At 39.4% G+C, this 7419-nt stretch overlaps 1 pseudogene; it reads left to right on the top strand.

The window, feature by feature from the left end:
• Positions 1-978, top strand: part of LOC103607845 — a 7008-nt pseudogene extending 6030 nt beyond the window's left edge.
• Positions 979-7419: the final 6441 nt, after the last annotated feature.

Below are 7419 nucleotides of genomic sequence, written 5' to 3'. Positions count from 1 at the left end.
CCACGGGGGGGGGGAGTGATGAGTGAGAACCCAGAGTGGGTGAAGGTGGTGGGCCACAAAGGCATGTGGACCACGGCAGCTGGGTGTCCAGTTGCAGTGCTGTTAGAGCTGCCACTGGGATCCGACCAACGGGCTATATACCTTATCTACGAATCTTCCTTCCTGAGTGACACACTGCAGCACTGGTTCCTTCCACCGTGCCAGGCCAGCCACGAGCGGCACAGCGAGGAGGACAACATGCGCGAGGGGACCAGCCTCCTCCTGAGCGCGGCCCAGGACTTCAGCCACATATCCATTAGCCACGTGGGGGAGGCAGGTGGTCCCCACGCACAGCTTCTCGTCCTTCAAGTGCATCCCCAACACTGGCGACCAGAGATCATCAGGGTCCTCAAGTCCGAAGAGTGCAGCGGCAAAATTGCCACCTATGTCATGGCCTACACGCTCGACGGACGCTTTCTTCTGCCAGAAACCTAGATCTGAAGTGTGAAATATGAATAGAATTTATTTAAACTTAAAAAGATGGTGAGCAAGGCTAAGGGGTGGACAGCTTTAAGCTGCATCAGTACCCAAATATAAAAACCAGAGGACTGTGCTTTTGTTTTGTTCTTTTCGGAACTATGACGTGTGCGCCTGGTTTAAAGATCTCCAAAATAAGAGTTCAGTCCAAGTGTATATGAAGCAGCCAGAGATGTGATTTCGAGGAGCTGGCAAAGAGGCAGAGGTTCTGGAACAGCAGCTCTTGTGGTTGCCATGGCCAGAACGTTTCTCTGCGCTGCCATCTGGTGGTAACAATCAATCACTTGGCATCTTGATTTGGGGCCCCTATCCTTTTGAATTCTGCCATGCCGTCTTCCATCTGACCTCCCTTTCTTTTCCTTCCATTTGTTCTTTTATTCAATAAATATTTCTAGAGCTACAATAAATAAAATAAATCCCACAATATATTGTTGTTAGTTTTGTTTAAGCAATTATCTTTTTTAAAGTTTTAAATAATAAGAGAAAATTTCATATGAAGTTATTTCAAAAAGTCCATGGAAGGCTGGCTGGTTAGTTCAGTTGGTTAGAGCATAGCCTTGTAATACTAAGGTTGAGGGTTCAGATCCCCACACCGGCCACCCATCAAAAGCAAACCAAGAAAAAAGCTCGTAGGAAAGTAGAATTGAAAGATAATATGAATCTTTCCATGAACGTTTTAAAGTACCCTTCCTTGTATATACTTTTTTTTTTTTTTTTTTGGTGCCTGGCCAGTCAGGGGATTCTGAACACTTGTCCTTGGTGTTATAACTTCCCACCAGCCAGCCCTATACTTTAACTTTTTCTAGTGCTCTTTATTCCTTTGAGTAGATACATACAGTATCATTTCCCCTTGCCTGAAAAACTGCTTTTAACATTTCTTGTAGTACAGGTCTGCTGTCGATGAATTCTTTTAACCTTTGTATGTCTGGATGTATGTTATTTTAAAGATGTTTTTCCTGGGGCCGGCCTGTGGCTCACTCGGGAGAGTGCGGTGCTGATAACACCAAGGCCCCGGGTTCGGATCCCATATAGGGATGGCCGGTTCACTCACTGGCTGAGCGTGGTGCTGACAACACCAAATCAAGGGTTAAGATCCCCTTACCGGTCATCTTTTAAAAAATAAAAAAATAAAGATGTTTTTCCTGGATATAGATTTGTATACTGACCTTTTTTATTTTCAGTATTTTAAGAAGTTGCTGTACTCTCTTCTTGCTTGCATTGTTTCCAGTGAGAAGTATGTCATACTTATCTTTGTTCCTATTTAGTTACTAAGTCTCTTTTTCTCTGGATGCTTTTAAGACTTTCTCTTTATCACTTGATTTGACTTGCTTGATGACAATATACTTTGATGTAATTTTCTTCTGGTTTCTTGTGCTTAGGGTTAGTTGAGCTTCTGTACCTGTGGTTTCATCAAATTTGGAAAAAACTTAGGTCATTTTTTCTTCAAATATTTTTTCTATCCCTCTTCCCTTTTTTCAGAGACTTCAGTTACCCATGCATTAGGCCGCTTGCAGTTGTCTACAGCTGATGCCTTTTCTTTTTTCTTTTTTTGTATTTCATTTTGGATAGTTCCTATTGCTATGCTTTTTTGAGGGGGGGGTGGCTGGTGGGTATGGGCATCTGATGGGGATCCAAACCCTTGACCTTGGTATCACAAGGCTGTGCTCTAACTGAGCTAACTGGCCAGCCTGCTACGCCTTTTATGTTCATGAATTTTTTCTTCTGTATTATCTAATTTGCTGTTAATTCCATCTAGTGTATTTTTGTCTCAAACATTGCAGTTTTAATTTTTAGATGCTTGACTTAGGCCTTTTTTGTATTTTACATGTCTCTACTTTTTAAAAATAACTTCTGTGTTAATTCTGGGTTGGTTTCAATTGATTATTCTTGCCTCTTTACATGCCTGTTAATTTTAAATTAGATGCCATAATTTTATCTCATTGGGTATTGGGGTATTGAATATTTTTGTATTCCTATAGATCTTTTTTTGGGGGGATTAGGGGGAGGCAGCAGGCCGGTATGGGGATCTGAACCCTTGACCTTGGTGTTACCAATACTGTGCTCTAACCAACTGAGCTCACTAGCCAGCCCTATTCCTATAAGTCTTCTTGAACTTTGTTCTACAATGCAGTTGTTACTGGGAAACAACTTGATCCTTTCAGGTCTTTTATAATTTGTTCAGTAGTCTGGAGCAATGCTCAATCTAGAACCAATTATTCTTCACTACTGATGCAAGACCTTCCTGAGTATTCTCACTGTCCCGTGAATAATGAGTTTTTTCTGTCTTGCTGATGGGAACAAGTATTGTTGCCTATCATCCCTGGGTACTGTTCCCTCTAATCCTTTTTGATCGTCTTTTCCTTGGCTTTTCCTTGCATGCATATGCTGATCGGTATTCTGATGAATACTCTAGGGGAATAATCTGCATGGTTTTCTCTTTCTGTGCTGCTCTCTCCTCTCTGGAATTCTAAGATTTGGTTTTCCCAGATTCTCAGCTCAAAGAGTCCACCAGTTCCCCCTTTCTATGCTGTCCCTCTGTTCCCCCTTTCTATGCTGCAGCCTGGAAACTCTGAAAGCAATAAACTGGGGCAATCTCAGGGCTCAGGGTTCCCTGCATGTTTCCTATCTTTTAGGGATCATTGTTCTTCATTGCCTGGTATCCAGTATCTTGAAAAACCATTGTTTCATATATGTTGCCTGTTTTTTTGGGGGGTGAGATGGGATGGTTATTTTAGGTAAGAGGATAAATCCAGTCCTTGTTACTTGATCTTGGCTAGAAATGACAGTCTCTGCAATTTAATTCTCCAAGCTTAAGTAATAAGTTTACGAGGCTTAAGTTTGAGAACTCTTTTTAAAGTTTGAGAACCATATAGATACATGAATTTAACTTGAAGTGATTATTTCATTAACACTATCAACCATTATTTATCATGAAGACAGGATTACACGAATCAGTAAATTTAATTTGTGGAGGAAAAATTCATCATAGCATGGAAGATATATCAGTAATTGTGACATTTAAAATATTTGTAAAGCCAGGAAGGATGGAGATTTGGGTGAATGGAGGAGGATTTTGTGAAATAACCTTATTTCATTAATGTCACTATGGTACTTAATAAGTAGTCTTAGACATTTAGCTTTAAGCTACCCAATTTTTAAAAACTGAAACATTTATAAATGTGAAATGGTAAATACAAATCTTATTAGAATTAGTGGCCTCATGCTATTTACCCATCATAAAATCACTCTGCTTTAAAGCATCCAGAAAACCAGGATACCAGTTCTTCTGGAAGTCAGGAATGTGACTGCTATAAATACTTTGAAGGAAGCTAGTCAAGCAGTTGCATGCCTTATTTTTAAAAATCTTCCTGCAAGAAACTTTAAAATAGTGTAAGACTTATGTATAAAATTTATAACACCTTTATGAAGCAAATAAAGTAGGGGGAGCATTTTAAATTGGGGAAGTAGGTGAATGTTGACTTAGTAAATTCAATACTCTTCCAAGTCAGCAATGTTTACCAAAATTATTAAAAAACAAACAAAACCCTGACCCCTAGCAAATATGAGAGATCCAGATATACAGACCCTCCCACAAAATCAAATGGAATAAATAAAACATTTTTAAAAAAAGACTTAATAAAAGGCACTGAAAAAAAGTAAAGGTCTTAACTTTATGGCAGAGGCTTTGAGTTCCTGAGAGATAACACGTTGGGCCAAACTATCTAAAGACTAGGAATTCACACACCACTACTCCCCTTTGCATTTCTCTGTATATTTAATTACATTTACATTTAGTTTCACTTTAAGAATAAAAATGTAGGGCCGGCCCAGTGGCGCACTGCTACAGTGCGCCGCTTGGGAGTGCGGCGGCGCTCCCGCCGAGGGTTCGGATCCCACATACAGACCGGTTCCCGCTCACTGGCTGAGCGAGGTGTGGGCGCAACACCGAGGGTTGCGATCCCGTTGCCGGTCCAGTCCGGTACGGGCGCGACACTGAGGGTTGCGATCCGTTGCCGGACACGAAAAAAAGACAAAAGGAAAAAAAAAAAAAAAGAATAAAACTGTACTGGAATATCTGTAAATTGAAAACAAAACAGCAAAGTAAACCCATTGTTGTCTATGAAATGTCTTTATCTTATCAATCTACCTGCATAAAGAAGTTTTTGCTTTTGACTGCCCAGAGTAACTCATAAGAAATGAGTCTCTGATCCTAGCAAAGGGAGCTTTACTCAGCAAGCCTTCAGCAATACAAACTAGCTTATGCTCTTCAAAACTTTGCAGATTTTTCTTACTCAATCTCATGCTGCAGAAATGCACTAGTTGGAATAAGAATTACAGAACCACACAGTACAGCACTATTGGGAAAACAGATTAAATCGTAAAATATATCAAATCTTTATCCTGGCAATGAGTCTAATCATTGTCTTAATTTATCACTGTTGTAAATTTAAAAAGCTGTAGCAAAGCAAAAGCAAAACTGGAGTATCTGGGCTAATGGTCAGTGAGGAAAAGATACAAAAGGGGATTTAAATATTTTTTTTTTGTTTTTGGTTTTTTTTGCCTTTGGCAGCTGGCCAGTACGGAGTAAATATTTTATTTTTAAAAAATTGATGTTTCCAGTTTTCTGTTACAAACAATGCTGTAATGAACATTATTTGAACATCTTACAAGCACACCTAGCAAACTTGACGGAAATTTTCCTTACCATAAATTCCTGGAAGTGGAATTTTTGGATCAAAGAGTATGCACATTTTACAATTTGATAGAGCAGTTATCTTATATTCATATGATGGAATGAGGCCTGTTATATTCATATGATGGAATGAGGCCATTTGATAGAGCAGTTATCTTATATTCATATGATGGAATGAGGCCTGTTAAAAAAAAGTTATAATCTTTAAGTATTGACATCTTAAAATGTCCACAGTACATTAAATCAAAAGGAGTTACTTTCCAGTATAAAATCCCATTAACATTTATATAGAGATGGGAGTATTTCAGAGAGGAAAATCTGGAAGAATATATGTCAAATAGTGGTTAATTGATTCATCAAATTTGAAGATTTTTTAAAATTTCATAATTCATGAATAAATTCATCTTGTAAAACACAGATACAACATATGTACTCAAATGTTCATAGCAACTTTATTCATAATAGTTCAAAACTTTAAGCAACTCAAAATCCATCAACTGATGAATGAATAAACAAATTGTTTTTGTTTTTTTAAAGATGACCGGTAAGGGGATCGTAACCCTTGACTTGGTGTTGTCAGCACCACACTCTCCCAAGTGAGCTAACTGGCCATCCCTATATAGGATCCGAGCCTGTGGCCTTGGTGTTATCAGCAACACTCTCTCCCAAGTGAGCCACGGGCTGGCCCGGAATAAACAAATTGTTATATGAGGACAACGGAATAGTACTCCGCAATAAAAAACAGGCTACTGATACACGCAATAACAATGGATGAATCTCAAAATCATTTATGGTAGGAGAAAGAAACCAACATACAAGACTACATAAGGTATGATTCCATGTATATGAAATTCTGGAAAGGACAAAACAATAGTGAGAGTAGATCAGTGGTCAGCCAGGGGCTGGAGGTGAGGGCAGAGCAGATGAGTACAATGGAACATGAAGGAACTTTTTGGAATAACAGAAATGTCTGTTATCATGATTATGACGGGGGCTACACTACTGTATACGTTTGCTAAAATTCATCAAATTGTACACTTAAAACTGGTGAATGCTATTGCAGTAAATTATATCTCCATAAAGCGGACTTTTAAAAGTACAGATAAGCTCTGCTTTGATTACCACTCCAAAACTAGGTTCCCTCACTTCCTGGGAAGGCCCCCTCCTCCCTCCACAGATTAATCAAATAACCTCTAACTACTACCACTGCAAATAGATTCTACTTCAAGTTCTTGTTCTGCATTTACACACATGCGCGCACACTCACACATACGGAAAATCTATACTTTTGTATTATCCTAGAGTATTTACTCATTATTTGCCTTTTCCCACAAACTGTACTTTAGAGATGTTTTCATTTGAATATAGTTTTACACCATTCTAATTCCTGATGGTATTCTGTAGTATGGATATACCATAGTTTACTCAGCCATACCCCTATCACTAACCACACTTACCGAACACTCTTCGCTGCGTGCCAAGTCCTGGGAATACAATGGAATATAAAAACGTACTTTTCCTGCCTTCCTTGTGCTTTCAGGTAAGTGGGGGAAGTGAGGAGGTTGTTAATAACGACATTAAACGTGAAATCATAACTACGAACGGAGCCTGAGTAACAGGGAGATTTATCTAGCCAGAAGATTAAGAAAAGTATTTTCCAAGGGAAAATACCTTTAAACAGACCTGCAGGGTAAGTAAATATGTTTTAACTGGGATAAGGGGTGTGGGGATGGGACGCTACTATCCTAAAGTGCTGCAAGTGTGGTGGAGGAAGTATGCGGGAAGTGGCAAAAATGAAAGGGAACTTGCTTTTGCTTTTTTAAACGCTTTTGGTAAGGGGATCGCAACCCTCCGCACGGTGTGGTCTGCACCACGCTCAGCTAGTGAGCGTACGGGCCATCCCTATATATAGGATCCGAACCCGCGGCCGTGGCGCTACGAGCACCGCACTCTCCCAAGTGAGCCACGGGGACGACCCAATATACGCTTTTTTTTTTTTCAACGCGATGTATATCTTATTTCGTAATCAGTAAAAAAAAAATAAGGTCATAAGTATTTTAACGTGAGCAGGCTTTCTACTTCCTCAACATGAAGGAACAAGTCTTTCATGCTTCTTCCAGGAGAAAGCAGGTACAAGAAAAGCAAGACGTCCTCGCTGACTTCTGTTAAAAAAAAAAAAAAAAAAAAACAGCCAATGAAAATGTCTTGGG

This window comes from Galeopterus variegatus, unplaced genomic scaffold, assembly GCF_000696425.1.
Source record: "Galeopterus variegatus unplaced genomic scaffold, G_variegatus-3.0.2 Scaffold7769, whole genome shotgun sequence".
NCBI lineage: Eukaryota > Metazoa > Chordata > Mammalia > Dermoptera > Cynocephalidae > Galeopterus > Galeopterus variegatus.
This window is presented reverse-complemented; position numbering and strand designations above follow the sequence as displayed.